Source organism: Nyctereutes procyonoides, unplaced genomic scaffold (genome assembly GCF_905146905.1).
Source record: "Nyctereutes procyonoides isolate TBG_1078 unplaced genomic scaffold, NYPRO_anot_genome, whole genome shotgun sequence".
Taxonomy (NCBI): Eukaryota; Metazoa; Chordata; class Mammalia; order Carnivora; family Canidae; genus Nyctereutes; species Nyctereutes procyonoides.
In genome coordinates, this window is record NW_026575151.1 from 6,338,144 (window position 1) to 6,357,495 (window position 19,352).

At 36.2% G+C, this 19,352-nt stretch overlaps 1 protein-coding gene across 8 annotated transcripts in view; it reads left to right on the forward strand.

The window, feature by feature from the left end:
* The window catches only part of LIN54 (lin-54 DREAM MuvB core complex component), a 79,358-nt gene that overhangs the window by 42,007 nt on the left and 17,999 nt on the right, over positions 1–19,352 (forward strand). The gene's annotated exons all lie outside the window — the stretch shown is intronic.

Sequence of the window (19,352 nt, forward strand, 5' to 3'; positions counted from 1 at the left end):
AAAAAAAAAGATGATTCTTATGGCATTATGAAAGATAGTTTAGAGGAAAGTAAGTCTGAATTCTGGGAGAGACCAGTTAGGTTAGTGATTCTCAACGTTGGCTGAACTTTTGAAGTACCCTGGGACCCCCGGAAAACACTAATGTCTGGGTCCTACCCTGACTCTATTTGAATGAAGATCTCTAAGGCTGGGGTCTAGGTATTTTAATATTTTTAATTCTAAAGTGTGGGTCAAGGTAGAGAATCACTAAGTTAGATTATTATAGTACTTTATGTTTGAGCTAGACTGGTAGCTAAGGGGCTTGGGAAGAATAGATAGGTAAAGGAACTTTAAGACTTAAGACTGGACGTCAGGGTCTTAAGGAGGGGAAGAATCTAGGATGACTCCTAGATTCCTGACTTGAGTAACAGTGTAGGTGGTGGCACTGTGGAGTAGTATGACTGGAAATGGGCTGTACCTGATGACCTACAAATAGGAACTAGCTTTGTTTTTCTCTCATCCTCCATTTTAGCCATGATATCTTGGATCTTCCTTCCCTACTTCTTGACAAGAAGGTATTTTTTACTGTAAGAACAAGCCTCATTTTGGTGATAATCACAAGTATGAAAAGTCTAGTCAAAACGTTAAACCTAGTTAAAAGCTTCTCTCTTCAACTCAGACCTAATCATGGTTCAGGGACCATGTTTGTAGTGGAGAAAGGAGTATAATCTGGTTCTTCCCTCTTCTACCTTTCCCTTCTTTCTGCTTTTGGCTTCTGATTGGAAGGAAGATTAGAAGGAAAGAACAAAGTTTTAAATGACTAGGATGATTGTAATCTAGATGCCAGTGTCACAGGTGTCCAAGTATGGACTTTTACAATTGTACGTTTAGGAAAGTTTTTGGAGACCCCTGTGGATATGTCTGCATTGCCCAGTTCTCTGTCAGGAGTGTGATACACACTCAGGCTATCTTTGGCAGTTTTCTCCTGGCTCACTCTTGCCTCCTGTAGTCTGCCCCATAGCCTGTTACTGTACTGTACTGTACCCGTACAGCAGGGTACGTGTCTTTGGTTCATCAAGATGCTTTAGCCCTTCGCAGCATCTGTTTGGCTAATAGGAAACCTATAGAACCCAGTGGTAGAAGTGCAGCTTGACTAACTGCTATCCTCCATGTTCTTGCTCTGCCATTTTGACAGCTTCATCCAACCTCTTGCTGTCAGAATTCTCCAGGCCGGAACCAGTTTCTTTGTTCACATACGTCCTGAACTCCTGGGGGTATGTGTCAGGTTCTCCCAAGAACTCTCTTACTGCATTCATTTTTGGTGTGGTTAGACCAAGAGCTTTAAGAGTTTATCTCTCTCCCTCTCTCTTTCTCTCTCTCTTACACACACACACACACACACACACACACACACACACACACACACACTTTCTTTATCATACTAGGTTGCCAGGCAAAAATTACGATGTCAGTTTTCCCTTCTTACAGTTATCACTCAGTCTATTCCAGAGGCTTTCTTGGAGAGCCCCTGCTTTTGTTATCTTACTGAGGTACACAGCCTTAGCATTCTGTTTATGAATTCACTTCCATTTCTAATCTATTTTGTTTCATTTTTAATAGGCAGGAGGTGGATGATAGGGATGCTGTCTCTCAGTAAGTCTGCCATGGATGTTTTGTCTTCCTTTATAGAGTGTGGGGGGTTATCATTTGTAGTCCTCAGCCTTGGAAAAAAATCACATTATTGTCTTAAACTGGAGAAGAAATAAAGAGAGAATAGCCGATTTGGGCAAAAATATATTGTTTAGTTCTTGGAGATGTCGGTCATCGAAGTACCCACTGATTATTGAAGGAAGATGTCCATTAGGAAGTTGAATATAGGGACACCTGGGTGGCTCAGTAGTTGAGTGCCTGCCTTTGGGTCAGGGGTCCAGGATCGAGTCCCACATCAGAGTCCTTGCAGGGAGCTTGCTTCTCCCTCTGCCTGTGTCTCTTTCTGTGTCTCTCATGAATAAATAAATAAAATCTTAAAAAAAAAAGGAAGTTGAATATAGGCAGTGACTAAAACTATGCATATAGATGAAATCAGCCAGGGAGCATGCTGTTGTGTGTAGAGAGGGATGAAAGCAGGAACCACAGAAATATTAAGAGTTGGTAGAAGAAAAGGAGTCAATGGTAAGAGAGGTAGTAGGAGAAACTAAAAAATACTGAAAGGGGGAATGAAATGACTTCAAGAGTGATATTGGGCTACAATTTCAAATGTCAGGATAGTCATTTAAGAAAAAACTGAAAAATAAGGATTTGCCCCATTGATCAAAAGTGGTCGAAAGAAAATCCTAAGTGTCTGCTGTTTCCTACTTGCCAACATTCATAATCTGATCACCATCTGCCTTGAATAACCAGGACTTCTTTCTTTTTTTATCCCTGTTTACAAGGGGTACCATCCAAAGGCCCAGACTCCTACATCTCCTTTTATCTCCCACATCTAGTCTCCTTAAGGCTATCAATATCTTCTATCCATGTTCCCACGTGTCCCCTACTCTTGAACTCCTTCCTCTGTGCTCTCCCTGGAGTTCATAATCAAAATAATACCCTAAATCCTCAGCCTTTTTACTGAATGTTCCTTTTATCTTCTTGTTCTAGCGGATACCCAACCCTCCCCTAGGATACTGCTTCCCCAGCAGACCTCTTAAAGGATGGCCATTTTTTTCTCCTTTAGCCCTTAGGCCACTGGGCCTACAGTGGAGGGGGCAGGACTACATGTCATCTTTGCTTCTCATTACACCCTGCAGACCATTGTCACTTTCTTCTCCATCTTTGAAACTAATGTTACCAGGTTTGTAGTGGGAAGTCAGGCATAACTGATGTTTTCTCAGTTTACTTGATACTATAGTTGTCTGGTGTTGTACTTCTTCCATTATATTTATTTTCTAAAGTAATCCTTAGTTCTCTAAAGTATTTATTAGACATGTAAATAAGTACTAAACCAATGAAAATACGATTCTACGTGGTTTACCTTATTCTTGCTTTAGGTTTTAGCAATGCTGTTCTCTTCTACTTTCTAACATTTAATATGTCTTTTGTCCTATAATCTTACTCTTTAAGTACTGTTTTTTTCATGGCATATTTGGATTTATTTCAGAAATGCACTGTGATTTAACATTCATAATATTAATAGGAAAAAAGAATAATTTTACAAATTTATACATCTCAACACAAGTAGGAAAATCCTGATGTTAGCCAGCCTCCATTTTGATTAAAAATACCTCAAACAATAAAAACAGAAGGATACTTTCATAATTTGAAAAGGGAGACAATACATCAAACTTCATGTTATGGTGCAGTGTTGCACAAGCATATCCACTTCCCACACTTGTTCATTTCTACTGCAGGTCTGTGTTAATGCAATATTGCAAGAAAAAGAAATAAATGGCATAGGGCTTCAAAAGAAAGTAACAAATTGTCACAAGTTACATATTATATTATATACATGTAAAATTTAATAATCTATTGAACTAGAATTAATGTATAATGTATATATACATAAATTTAGCAAGATGGTTAGGTAGATGCATTGTCAAAATAAAAATCAATATTCTAGACCATTTTTATTTAATATTAAATAATATAAATTAAAAATAAATTATTCATATGATTGGATTTAAATCTTGCATCTTACTAGTTCTTTTGTCTCATCATCCTTTTGGTTGGTTTGGTTTTTTTACTGTTTTTCTGTCTCCTTTTAGGTGAATTGAATAGTTTTTGTGATTCTATTTTACCTCTACTATTGGCTTATTATAGTTTAAGCTTTTAAAATATTGGTTTCTCTAGAGTCTAATATGATTTGATTTATTGCAGTCTACCTTTATATTTATGTCACTTTATGTAGAGTGAAGATCTTACAGTTGAGTACCCCCAGTTCTTCAATCCTTTATGCTGTCATTGTTAAACATTTCACTTTTACATGTTATGAACTCCATGATACATTTTTTTGTTTTTGCTTTACACAAAATTACCTTTAAAAACAATTAAAAATAAGAAAACCAAGTCCTTTATTTTCATTTTAACTGTATCTTAACATACTTCCTTCCTTTGTATAGGCCCCAATCTTAGTTTGGTATCCGACTCCCCCCTGAAGAACTTTCTTTAGGAGGGGTGCCTGGCTCTGTCGGTTGAGCAGCCAACTCTTGATTTCAGCTTGGGTCATGATCTTGGGTCTTGAGATCAAGCCCCACATTGGGAGTCTGCTTGTCCCTCTCCCTTTGCTCCTCCCTCCACTCACGTACATGCTTGCTCGCTCTCTCAAATAAATAAATAAAATCTTAAAAAACAACTTTCTTTAGTAAAGTTTAATTTTCTTATGAAAATTAAAATTTCTTTTAAGGAAAATTCTGCTGACAAAAGATTGTCTCAGCTTTTATATTGCCTGAAAAAGTCTTATTTTGCATTAACTTTGAAATATATTTTCATTGGATAAAAAATTCTGGGTTGACACTTTTACACCAGTGCTTTAAAAATGCCACCCTGTTGACTTCTAGATTGCATAGTTTTTGGCATTACTTCTTGTAATGCTCTAATTCCTGTTTTTTCTTCCTTTGTATATGTAATGTCTTTTTTTTCCTACCTGCTTTCAAGATTTCCTCTCTATATTTGGATTTCTGTGGTTTGACTCTTATGTATCCATATGTGTGCTGTGTTATTGTTTTCTTTTTTTAGTTACATATTTATCTTGATTTTGAACCATCTCAGATGTATAATTTATTGTCTTATTTTTTGAAAACTTTTGGCTGTTATCTCTTCAAATATTTCTTCTGCCTTATCTTTTCTATCTTCTCATTCTAGAACTCTAGTTTCAAAAATGTTAGACTGATAACAGTTCCACAGCTCTAGATATTCTTCTGTTTTTCCTGTCCCACTTTGTTTTCTTTATGTTTCAATTTGGGTAATTTCTATTGACATGTCTTTAAATGCATTGATTTCTTCTCATTTCTGTGGAGCTTACTAACTGGGCCCAATGAAGGACTTCTTCATCTCTGATAATTGTATTTTTTAAATTTCTAGCATTTCCATTTAACTCCTTCTTCCAGTTCCCATCTCTCTGCTGCAGTTCCCCACAGTTCATTGTATGTTGTCTTACTTTCCCACTAAATCTGCTAATATATAAAATAAAATAGTTATTTTAAAGTTCTTATCTGATGGTCAAAACATCTAGATCATCTCATAGACTCCCTCTCATTTTATTGCTGGAATGCCTCTTGGAGCATTTAAAAAGAAATTTGGATTTTTAAGCTTATGAATCTGGGACAGGGGAAACCGTATTCTATTAAAGGTAGGTGACTTAGAACAAAGACTGAAGCCAGGCTGTTGATTCATTTCAAATCTGCTCAGAAAGATTTCAGGATAGGGAACTTTTAGATAAATGAAGCTCAAGAAATATAAAAGTTTCCAGACCTTGGGTTCTGGAAAATTGGATCAAAGAAACAAGAGGTTAGAAACCTAGTAACCCTTTCTTTCTCACTAATTTGGTTTAAGGGTAAATAAATATCCTAAAATGTAAGGCCCCATCATACTTTATGTAATGTTAACAGCTACCGTTTTCCCCCCTTAATGTCTTTATGTTGAATGTGAATGCATCTTCAAAATATCTTACTCTCTACTTTTGAGAGTTTATGCAAATATCCAGGGTATCATTGAATACACCTTACATAGACTTCTTGTCAGTTTTGCTCTTCAACCCTGGGGAGTGCTGTTATTTTTTGGCTCTTATTTGGCAAACAGATCTGTCCTATTTGCCTTGCCTGTGGTAAATAATTGAACCATCACCTAGCCGTTTAGGATGCCGACTGCCATGTGAGAAATTTCAGAGCATAAACTATGTATGTATGGGTAGTTTAAGAAAAGGTTAAAAAAGAAAAGTTTCTTACCTCTCTGATTTCTATGACCAGTGTATAACTTCTTGAACTCTTCCTACTTTTGGGTCTTCTAGCTTAGAAGAATTCTCTGAAGTTTTTATAATTAAATTCTAGATTCAACATTTTACTATAGTTGCTTTGTCATTTATCTATCTGTCCCAATATCCATTAATCACCTTCTTTTTAAAATGCATTTCAAAGTAAGTTGTACATGTCCAGTATACTTCTTCCCAAATGTTTTATCAAGCATACCACTAACTAGAATTCACTGTTCAGAGGTTTTTCATTTGAGGTGAAATTTATGTATGCTGAAATATGCAAATCTTAAAAGTATCATTAGGTAAGTTCAGATGAAATGCATATATCTATGCAACCCAAATCTCTGTTAAGATAAAAACATTGTTGTCATTGATGGAAGTTAAACATTTTTTTCCTGATTGTTTTTGAATGTATCTAGATAAATAAGGCACCTATCATTTGACAGGTTTTGGTAAACAAAATTTTTTTAAAATATCAGTCTTGAGGGGCACCTGGGTGGCTCAGTCAGGTAAGCATCTGTCTTTGGGTCAGGTCATGATCCCAGGGTCCTGGGATTGAGCCCCATGTTGGCTCCCTGCCACTGGGGGGCCTGTTTCTTCCTCTCCTCCCTGCCTGTGCTCTCTCTCACTCTCTGTCTCAAATAAAAATCTTTTAAAAAGACTTCTTTAAACCAAAATCTGTCAAATGATAAGTGCCTTGTTTATCTAGATACATTTGAAATATTTATAGTAGGCCCGAAATTACAGTAAAATGATGTTCTCAGTCTCCCTGAAGGTTATCTCTATTCTAGCCAACTGGAAGGGAAAAGACATGGAAAAATGCATGTGAGAGGCTTTTTTATGACCCAGACCTGGAAATATGCATCCATTTACTTCACTAGCTAAAACTGGGTTGCGTGATCTCACCTTAACAAGGGAGGCTAAGGGATCCCTGGGTGGCGCAGCGGTTTGGCGCCTGCCTTTGGCCCAGGGCGCGATCCTGGAGACCCAGGATCGAATCCCACATCGGGCTTCCGGTGCATGGAGCCTGCTTCTCCCTCTGCCTATGTCTCTGCCTCTCTCTCTCTCTCTCTGTGACTATCATAAATAAATTAAAAAAAAAGATAGAAGAAAGTCCTTTAAAAAAAAAAAACAAGGGAGGCAAAGCGGAGCAGCCCAGGTGGCTCAGCGGTTTAGCACCGCCTTCAGCCCCGGGCCTGATCCTGGAGACCCGGGATCAAGTCCCACGTCAGGCTTCCTGCATGGAGCCTGCTTCTGTCTCTGCCTCTCTCTCTCTCTCTCTTTCTCTCTCTCTCTCTCTCTTTCTCATGAATAAATAAATAAAATATTTAAAACAAAACAAAAGAAAAAAAAACAAGGGAGGCTAGGAAATATGATTGGCTATATGTCTAGGAAGTAGAAGAGACTATGGATTTTAGTTAGCAGGAAGTAGCCTGTAGCATAATCATTCCATATATAACATAAGAGTGCTACATTAACGTAGGTAATTGACATTAGTCAGGAAACTGGGAACCTGAACAATAATGAGAGATACTCTTCCATTGTGTGTTTCTCAGTGGCTATCAGTATTTATTGAGGTCAGTGTGTTCCCTGTGCTGAGGCTATGGGAACTATAGAAGAGCTTGCTTACAGTGGCTGGGCGCACAAAATGGAATGCATATTAAACAATTTTGAATAATGAAATAGGTGCTTGGTTGTATGGCACAGACAAGATGGTTTGAAACTAAAGAGAGTTAACTCCTGGTATTCCTTCATTCACCATTTACACAGATACTTAATCAATGCCTACTATTTGTTAGGGGCTCTGTTGTGAAACAAGGGAAAGCAAAAATAGAAGTGTGGGCCTAAAGTCTATGGAGGTTATAGGAGGCAGTGTGATAGAAATGAATCAAATAATTATACAAATATATAAAGTTGCAAAACCATGAAAAGACTCATGGTGGCACAAGATCCTATGCAAGAGATTCAACACAGGATGATTTAAGAAGGCATCCCTGAGCTAAGGTTTTGTATGGGTGTGAATTAGAGTGGATGTCAGCCACGAGAGTAGAGAACTAGAGCTGGAATAATGTATATGTGGCACAGTAAGACAACTACTCTGATCAGAATTAGTAATGTGTTGGAGCAAATGGAGAGCGTATAAAGATAAGTTGGATAATGGATAATTTTCAAAACAAGGCAAATTTAGACTTAATTTTGTGATTAAATGGAGACTCATGGATTGTTTTTGAGGCAACAAGAGCTATAATCAAAATATTAAAGTGAAGTTTGCAAAAAATTTAGCAGTCTCTAGTGGCAGGTAGAGGCTAGTCATAAAGATGATTGAGTTTATTTTGTAGATATCCAGGCAGGAAGTGATATGAACAATGACAATATCAAAAATTTGAGTTAGAACAATTTGGGGACAGAGATTCAGGATAGCCTTTGCTTTCACTGTGAAGCTCTTACATGTTTGAGTTAGAGGTGATCGTGGTTGTAATAAGTACAATTTGAAGGGTGTGAAGTGAAGGGTGAAGGGTGAAGGTTGTCTGTTTTCCTGATAAACTTTGACATAGATTGTTGTAAGATTAATAATAGTTGGAGTTGAGATGATTACAGATTATAGGCTTCACTGATTCTGTTGCCTGAAGCTTAATTTTGTTTTTAGCCCCTCCTACCAGTACCCATTAGCCAGGTTATAGGAGCAGGAAGAATAAATGACTGAGAATTTTTTTAAACAATTTTATTTATTCATGAGAGATACAGAGAGGCAGAGGGAGAAGCATGGTCCCTGCGGGGAGCCCGATGCAGGACTCAATCTGGGGACCCCAGGATCACACCTTGAGGTGAAGACAGATGATGCTCTACCCCTGAGCCACGTAGGCGTCCCAATGAATGAGAATTTATTTTCTTTTCTGTTGTATTGGTTTTGTTTTATGCTTTTATAATTATGTTGATTGAATACCTGTGGGGTCCTGTGGCCTTATTATTAAAAACTTACTATACCAACTTAAAATTTTTTAAAGATTTATTTATTTATTTAGAGAGTGAGAGCGAGGCAGGGGGAGGGGCAGAAGGAGAGGGAAAGATAATCTTAGGCAGACTCCACAGTGAGTGTGGATCCCAGCACTGGGCTTGATCTCTCAAGATCCTGAGATCATGACCTGAACCCGAAACCAGCAAGTCAGATGCTTAACTGCTGTGCTACCCAGGCACCCCTAAAATTAAATATTAAAAGTCTAAAAATGTTAGTTAGAATAGTGTAATTAACCCCCATGTACATGTACCCTTTACCCAACTTTAAAATTATCAGCTTTACCTTCTTTCCATCTATAACCTTCTCCCACCTTGTTTGTTTTTTTAAGTAAATCATGCCATTTCATGTGCAGATACTTCTTTATGTGTATAAAGGGAATTTTTTTTTACTTACATTCCTTTAATGCCATTAAATACCTAGTTAATTTGTATTTCCCTAATCATCATATTTATTTTTACACTATGTGTGAATTTGAGATTCAGATTAAGTTTGTGAAAAGATCAATATTTCTTTTAGTTTTTTCATCTTCCCTTTTCTTCTCTTGCCCTTTTAAAAAAAATTGGGTTGTTTATATCCTATAGTTTTTTATAGGCTTGTTGCATTCCTTTGGTGCTGTTTAGTTTCAGGAATTTCTGGAATCGAACCCAGATGGCTCCTGTATCTTTAGACTTCACCGTATGTTTTGTAAATACTTTCTCCCCCTGTGTGACTTATCTTTTATATTCTCAGCAGTATCTTTTGTAGAGCAGAAATTTGTAATATTAATGAAGTTTGACTTACCAATTTTTTCTTTTCGTGGATCATGGTTTTAGTATTGAATCTAAAACCAAACCCAAGATAAACTAAATTTCCTCCTGTGTTATCTTCCAGTTTTATTGTTTGTTTCATAATTTTAGAGTTTTAGACCTGAGTCCGTATGAAAGATTTTTGTGTCAAGAAACACTTTTTTGCATATGGATGTCCTATTGTTCTAGCACCATTTGTTGAAAAAACTATCTCTGTTGAATTATTTTTGCTACTTTGTCAGAGATTAGTTGATCATATTTATGTGAGTCTGTTTCTGTGCTCTCCTGTTTAATCAGCCACTTTTAGCCTTTGCTAATCTCATTGATTAAAAGATCTCACATAGATTTTCTTTTTTAATTATTTATGTCTTTGTGTCTTCTGCACTCCTCTACTGTGCACTCTGATGCCCTACGTTTTCTTCTAAGAGTTTTTAGTATTAGAGCTTACATTTAGATCATAGATCCCTTTTGAGTTAATTTTTGTATATGATGTTGGGAAAAGATCCAATTTCATTCTTTTTTGTGTGGATATACAGTTTTCCTGGCACCATTTGTCTTTTCCACATTGTATGGTCTTGGCACTCTGGTTAAAAATCATTTGACCATATATATTATGCAGGTTTCTTTGTGGACTCCATATATTCTGTTTCACTGATCTGTGTGTCTGGCTTTATGCCAATATTGGTTTTTGTTTTTTGGGAGTTTTGTGGTTTTTTTAGGTTAAATCTTTGACCTATTTGAAATTTATTACACAGAATGAATTATAGGGATCCACCTTTTTTCTTTAGACCAAATAGCTAGTTCATATCATATATTGAATAGCTCATCATTCTCCATTGATTAGAAATGCCAACTTCCAACATGAACTGTTCTGTATATAGATTCTTTTTAATTCTCCAAGTAGTTTATTTCAAAATTATTTTTGTTATAATACCAAATTTGATCATTTGAAACTTGCTTTACAACATATTGTCTAAGATTCATTTGTGTCACAATCTATAGCTATAGTTAATTTTTACTGTTCTGTAATTTTATTTCCCTTTCCCTCCTTTTTGATATTGAGGTATGATTAATATACACTGTGATATTAGTTTAGGTGTACAATATAATGATAGAACAATTCTATACATTATTCAGTTCTCATCATGGTTAAGTGTACTCTTAATCCTCTTTATTTCAGCCATCCCCACACCCACCTCCCTTCTGGCAACCACCAATTTGTTCTCTGTATTTCAGAGTGGTTTTTGTCTCTTTTTCCTTTGTCCATTTTTTTTGTTGTTATATGGTTCTTTTGTCTATTCTTTTGATCTTACGTACTCTGCTCCCAGGCCAGTCCCATACTATTTTATTTATTCTATCTTGATAATGTTGTAATCTTTAGTAGGATTGGTTTCTGACCTTTTCTTTGACCTTTTCTTTGAATGCTTCCATGGATACTAATATTTAAATTACTCATCTTTGTCACTGTACTTCATGACTATAAATAAAACATAAGTTGGGTTAATATCTACAAAAAAGTAGCAAAAGAATGCCTTACAGTTATTTCATAATATTTCACCAGTCAATAAAACAGTGCTGAAAGTTCTGGTATTCATCTCAAGTTTTGACTCTGTCATTAGTGATATAATACATATAATATTTATCTCTTCATATTTTTTCATTTGTCTCTTAGCCTGGAAACATTTTAAAGCTTGCAAATTTGCTTCTTGGTAGGTTTATTTATTTTAATAACCTGAAGTTTGGTAATTTGGATAATGTAACCATAATTTTTCCATGATGATAAGCTCTAAACATTCTGTCACAAATTTTTATTTTTATTTTATTTTATTTTATTTTAGTCACAAATTTATAAAGACCATATTAATATGGGGGTGCCTGGGTGGCTCAGTTACTTGAAGGTCTGACTTTTGGTTTCATCTCAGGTCACAATCTCATGGGTCGTGGGATTGAGCCATGCATCAGGCTCCATGCTCAGCAAGGAGTCTGCTTGAAGATTCTCTCCCTCTGCCCCTCCACTAACCCACGTTTGTGTGCGCGCTCTCTCTCTCTTTCTAAAATTAGTAAATATTTTTTTAAAAACCATTACTATGGAACCCTACAAATTTTTTATTTCAAACTATATTACAAACCCATAGTAAGCAAAACAGTATAGTATTGCCATAAATACAGATACACAGATCAGTAGCATAGAGAGCCCAGAAATAATTTACATAGTCACATACGTGGTCAATTAATTTATAACAAAGAAGCCAAAATATAGAATGGGGGAAGGATAGTTTCCTTAATAAATGGTATTAGGAAACTGAATAGCCTAATGTAAAAGAATGAAATTGTACTATTATCTTAACATCATACACAAAAATAAACTCAAAATAGATTAAAACCTTGAACATAAGGCTTGAAATGATATAACCTAGAAGAAAATAATAGGGGTCTTTGACATCAGTCTTAGCAATGAATTTTTGAATTCAACACCAAAAGAAAACACAACAAAACCAAAAAATAAGTAAGTGGGATTACATCAGACTAAAAAGGACAGCAAAGAAAACCATCAAAAAAATGGAAAAGTGACCTATGGAATGGGAGAAAGTATTTGCAAATAACATATGTGATAAAGGGTAATATTGAGGGCATCCTGGGTGGCTCTGGTTTAGTGCCACCTTCAGCCCAGGGTGTGGTCCTGGAGACCCAGGATCGAGTCCCACATTGGGCTCCCTGCATGGAGCCTGCTTCTCCCTCTGCCTGTGTCTGTGCCTCTCTCTCTCTCTCTGTGTCTCATGAATAAATAAATAAAATCTCTAAAAAAGGGGGGGAGGGTAATATTGAAAATCTATAAATAACTCATACAAATCAACTGAGAAAAACCAAACAATCCAATTTAAAAAATGGGCAGAGGAACTGGATAGATGTCTTTCCAAAGAAAACACAAATGGCCAACAGGCATGTGAAAAGGTGCTCAGCATCACTAACCACTTGGGAAATGCAAATTAAACCACAGTGAGATGTCCTCTCACGTGTGTCAGAATGGCTGTTAGCAAAGAAAAGAAACAAGTTTGGTGAGGATATCAAGGGAATGCTGGTGCACTGTTGGTGATAATGTAAATTGGTGTAACCACTATGGAAAACAGTATGAAGTTTCCCCCAAAATTAAAAATAGAACTCCATCATATAATCCAACAATTCCATTTCTGGGTATTTATCTGAAGGAAATAAGATTACCATCTTGAAAAGATGTCTGCACTCTAATGTTTTTTTTGCAGTATTATTTACAATAACCAAGACATGAAGACAACCTAAGTGTCCATTGACAGATGAATGGATTAAGAAGATGTGCGAGATACACAGACACACACACCACACACACACAGAGCTCTATCTATCTATCTATCTATCTATCTATCTATCTATCTATCTATCTATCTATCTAATCTATCATCATCTATCTATCTATCTATCTATCTAGTGGAATAGTATTTGGCCGTTTAATTTAATTTAATTTGGCCATTAAAAAAAAAAAGAATAAAATCCTGCCATTTGCCACAACATAGAAGGACCTTGAGGTCATTATGCTAAATGAAGTAAGTCAGACACAGAGAGACAAATACTGTGTGATCTCACTTATATGTAGAATCTTGAAAAATGAACTCATAGTTACGAGAACAGATTGGTGTTTGCTGTGGGGTGGGGTGGGGTGGTGGTGGTGGGTGAAATGGGTGAAGGTGATCAAATGTACAAAGTTCCAGTTATAAATAAGTTCTGGGAATGTAAGTAAGCATGATGACTTTAGTTAGCAATAATAATGTAGTGTATATTTGAAAGTTGCTGAGAGTAGATTTCAAAAGTTCTCATCACAAGAAATATCTCATTATGTCCTGTGATGGACTTAACTTATTATGGGAATCAGTTTGCAATATGTAACATATATGAAATCATTATTCTGTATACCTAAAACTTAATAAAATGTTAAATGTCAATTACATTTCAATAAAGAAAAACATAAGCTGTACCCTCTTAGAAAATTATGCCAAAATTAGCTGCCATTTACCTAGATTCTTTTTTTTTTCTTTTTAAGATTTTATTTCTTTATTCATGAGAGACACAGAGAGATGCAGAGACATAAGCAGAGGGAGAAGCAGGCTCCCCGCAGGGAGTCTGATGAGGGACTTGATCCCAGGACTTCGGGATTACAACCAGAGCTGAAGGCAGGCTCAACTGATGAGCCACTCAGGTGCCCCCCATTTACCTAGATTCAAAATGAGTTTTAAGTCATGTTCTATGTAGAAATACATATGAATTGCTACTTTAAGAAATTTCACGAATATTTATGGTACAGGTTGCTTAGGATTCATTATGTCTGCTCTACCATTCTTTATTACAATTTCTTGTGAAAAACTGTTTCCTATAGGGTGTCTTCATATATAATATTGTCTGCCTTTCTCTTGGCACCAATATATTTTTTGTAATAAAGAAAAATTTCCTCCCCATATGTTACTGTTAAGTAAGTTTGAGAAACACTATATACCATACCCATCTAGGAAATTTATAGTGGTCATTAGTGTAGTAAGGGCTCTTAGAAGGCTTTTGTTTAACTTTACCTTAGGGTTTCATAAATTAATATGACAAAGTAGGCTGTTTCATGTAATATTTAATCCTGAAGAGCTAATATTTAATGAAACAAACACACTTTGGTAAACACTACCCAATTAGCTTTAAGGAAAATATTGTTCTGATTTTGCAGTAGATTAAACAAAGGCCATCTCAATATCTTTTTGAAACAGCACAATTTGTGCAGGTGTCTCAAAGCACCATACAGATTTCAGTTAGTGGTAATGTTCTCCCTTATATAGTGGAGAAACAGATATAAAAAAGCATTAGATTACTTGCCAAAATACACACAATTGAGACTAACTGGAACCAGAGCCCATATGTCCAAACAATGATTTCTAAGCAGTATTTACAAACAGAACCAAATATGGAACCCTATAAACTCATTGTTTTTGGATATTGGTTGAGCCTTTTCTCTCCCTCTCCCCTCCACTCCCTCCCCCCTACCTCCCACTCTCCCCTTCACAGAATAGAATAAGAATATTCATTTGCATAATTAGAAAAGTATTTTCTTTCTTTCCTTTTAGGTAAACTTTAGTTAAGCAAGGACTTTTGTCATTTGCTAATTGTAACACATGATGTTAATCTGTAAATAGAAATAGCTTAGGAAATAGTACAAATACAATCTTTCAAGTCCATGAATTTGAAGGAAACCCTTAATACATGATAAATGTTGCTATTTTGAATTTAAATTAAGATAGTTGCTTTTGGTGATGCCTGGGTAGCTCAGTGGTTCAGTGTCTGCCTTCAGCTTAGGTAGTAATCCTGGGGTCCTAGGATCAAGTCCCTCATCAGGCTCCCTATAGGGAGCCTGCTTCTCCCTCTGCCTGTGTCTCTGCCTCTCTATGTGTGTCTCATGAATAAATAAATAAAATCTTAAAAAGAAAAAAAGTGCTTTAACCCAGCTGTTAAGGATGCTAATCAGAAAATAGAGATACCTGAATTTTTTTAATTAAAAAATTATTTTATTATTATTTTTTTTATTTTTGAGAGAGCATTCATGCACAGGGCAGGGCAGGGTGAGGAGGTGGGTGCTTGAGGGAGAGGGAGAGAGAGAATCCCAAGTAGGCTCTACAGCCAGCATGGAGCCCCATGGGATCTCACAACGCTGAGATCATGACATGAGCTGAAATCAAGAGTCAGATGTTTACCTGACTGAACTACCCTAGGCTTCCCAAGAGATATCTGAAGATTTTTATTGAATGAATATTAACTTTTTCTGGTAATGTGGTATATTCAAAGAGGCATTCACATGTAGTTTATCAGACCACTGTACTTCAAGGAAGGGAACCAACCTGTGAATTCTCAAGGAAATTAAGTATATTCCAATGCCTCTGTCTTTTGCAAAAATAGTAACTGTATAGTATTTCAGGTGTTGAGAAAATGCAGGTTAGTCAGTGGTTGTCAAGAGTTAGGGTTGGTAGGGAGGGTGTAACTATAAAGGGTGGTGCTAGAGAGCTTTGTGGTGATGGAACAATTTTGTATCTTGATAATTGTATGAAAACTTGTATAAAAACTGGGAGATCTGAATAAGTTCTGTTTTGTAGTTTAGTTAATAGTATTGTGCCAATTTCCTGTTTTGATAGTGTTCTATGGTTATGAAAGATTTTACTCTATTGGGGAAAGTGTACATAGGAACTCTGTATTTGTTTTGTAACTTTGAGTCTAAAATTGTTTTAAAATAAAAACATTTAAAAATATGTTTATACTTATATTCAGCATATTGATGAAAAAAATACTTTCAGTGTTTCTTAGGGACAGATGCGCAACTTTAGTTCTTAACAGAGTTCTTGAGGACTGGATACTATTTACTTTTATTTAGTCATTTAATAACTATTCATTAAGCATGGACAGCTGAAGGGGTTATGATGTCCTAGTTAAAAGAATGGAGTTTAGAGTTGGGACTGGTTCAAATCCTGGCTCTGCTACTTTTTAGCTTTGTGACCTTAGGTAGTTTCTCCCATCTGTAATGGGCATAATGATGATACAAACAGCAACAGACATTGAGCATTGTAATATATGACGTTATTATTTGTACTTCATATAATCTAACTCATTTAATTCTTGTAACAATCCTGTTAGAAAGGTATTCTTTTCACGTTTTCAGATGAGAAAACTTAGGCACAGAGTTTAGTTGCTTGCACAGTCACGCAACTAGGAATGTTGTAGCTTAGATTAAAACCCTGGCTATTGGTATTTTCTGTTTTTGGCTATACAGAATGAGCTTGTTGCAGACCAGACACCAGAAGCCACATTCATGAAGTGAAGAGAAGCCTAGAGAAGTCAGCCCCATGTTCACTGTTGCATCTTCTCCTTAGGGCATTTCTTGATTTGTAATTGTGGCTGAGAGACTGAGGTGAGGAGCAGAAAGTGGCTATAGAAAGCCTAAGTTGGGATCCCTGGGTGGCGCAGCGGTTTGGCGCCTGCCTTTGGCCCAGGGCGCGATCCTGAAGACCCGGGATCGAATCCCACGTTGGGCTCCCGGTGCATGGAGCCTGCTTCTCCCTCTGCCTATGTCTCTGCCTCTCTCTCTCTCTCTCTCTCTCTCTCTCTCGTCTCTCTCTCGTCTCTGACTATCATAAATAAATAAAAATTAAAAAAAAAAAAGAAAGGCTAAGTTGCTGAGTGGAGCTGTCTTACAGATCTCATGAACAAAAAAAATTAGATTCAGGCCCAACAAGGAGGAGGAAGCCAGTTCTTAATTGGTGTCACTATATGGGGTGAGAGTAAACCAGAAGTAGACAAGGCTTCTGGAATACTGACTCTGCTTCAAGCCAGCTCCAGTTTGATTGGTTTAGGATAATCTGTCTCTACTTTTAACTGTCTGCCAGAAGCCAAAGTGAATTACCTCTGGAGAAATATTACATCATTCAGAGCCTCAAATTATGCTTAAGTTTTTATAAACAATGTCTGGTGTTGAGTCAGAAATCATCAGGTACACCAGGCAACCAGACCAAATTATTCAAAACAAAGAAATATAGGTAATGGAGTTATCAGACTTAGACTTTTAAAATAACTAAGATTAATATATTCAGAAATTTATTTAACAAGATGAAGAATTTCAGCAGAGTTCGAAACTTTGAAGAAGGAATCCGATGAACTGGAAGCTAGTGTAACATTGTGTATCAAGTATGCCTCAGTTGAAAAAAAAAGAATCAGATGACTATTTTCAAACTGGAAACTTAAAACAGATTAAGAATTTAATAGATGAGTTCATCAACAAAGTAGATGCAGATAAAGGACTAGACATTTTTGGGGAAACAAAATGAGGAGAATTCTTCATCAGCAGTTCCACACGTAAGGAAATCCTCAACTGAGTTCTTTAGGCAGAAGGAAAATGATCCTAAAAATCATTCATGCTTTGAAGCAGGAAGATACAGGAAGGACAGAAAGGGCAAATTTTCAGAAATATGCAAATGAATGTTTTGTGGACGTTAGCATTATATGTAGAATTAGAATACTTAACAGTAGCACAAAGATGGGGCAATAGTAAAAGGTGTTAGTGTTTTATGGTTCTTTCATTTCCTGGGTGATATGTAAAGTACTAATTTAATTCCTATATTGTACATTGTAATCTCTAGGGTGACCAGTAAAAGATTAGTAACATAATGTATAAATAAAAAGCTAATATGGGGAGGGATAGTGAAATAAATATTTAACCCAAAAGAAAGTAAGAATAAGAAAAAAGGAACAGAACAGGGTAAGTGGTTCAAATAGGAAACAGTACAATGGTGGATTTAAATCCAGATCTTTAAGTAACTATGTTAGATGTAAGCAGACATATACTGATTTAAAAATAGTCAAGTCTGATTTTTGTTTTAAAGACCCAATTATATATATCTTGTAAGAGTTGTAGCTTGAAGCTTAGGATGCAGAAAAATTGAAAGAGTCGAAAAAAAAGATAGGCTCTGCAAACTTAAACCAGCCCCTGTACTAGTGCCATGCTCTACCTAACTCATAATGTGGCTGCTAGATTTAAATCAGATAATCTTATTTAGAGTTTTAAAAGCACTGTTCTTCATACATATTAAGGACCCAATAAATTTACTGTGCTTGAGGCACCTTGTTTTAAGATAGTATTTTTTTCCATTTTGAGCTGAAATAGGAAGGGCTAGGTCTCTTACGTCACTGTATATATTTGTCTCATGCTTGCTTTATTTTTCAGTAGCTAACATATGTACACATTTTATCCTTTTCTTCTATATTCATTTAATCCACTGACTGTTTTGGCTGTTGTCTCTTCCCTTTGTTATAAATCTGCTTTGTGGTGCCTCTGCCCCGGTGATAACACATGAATCATTTTATGCTGCAGTAATCTCCTTTGACTATTGCCTGTAGAATTTCCACACTAAAAGACATTCTTCTCTTTTTTTTCCTGAGCTTTTATGAAAATGTTCAAATTCTTAACTATTCTTTCTTTTTTTTTTTTAAAGACTCTTTTTTTTTTTTAAATTTTTATTTATGATAGTCACACACAGAGAGAGAGAGAGAGGCAGAGACACAGGCAGAGGGAGAAGCAGGCTCCATGCACCGGGAGCCCGACGTGGGATTCGATCCCGGGTCTCCAGGATCGCGCCCTGGGCCAAAGGCGCCAAACCACTGCGCCACCCAGGGATCCCTTAACTATTCTTTCATAAATTATATACATAATATGGATTTCCTCCATCACGTCAATTGTCTTTTAGCATGAGGGCTCTTTGGAAGATAGGTGGGGATATAATTCTTCATAAAATAATACTGTAGAACTGGTTCAGAATCTGGTCTGGATCTTTGCTTTGTAGAAGAGTCTGTTGTATATTGGTTAAATGTCAACTGAAGACATCTTAGAAGACTTCTGTTCTGCCCCTGATGTTTCATTTAGCTTTTTGGGAAGTCCCATTGCTGTTTATCAGAATAAGGGAAGAGATTAAAAATCATTAAAATGATTATATCGACTCAAGTTTGAATCTCTCAAAATCAGTTTCCCTAGACAACCAAAACTAGGGTAATTTTGGACCAAGTTTGGCCCTTTACCCATATG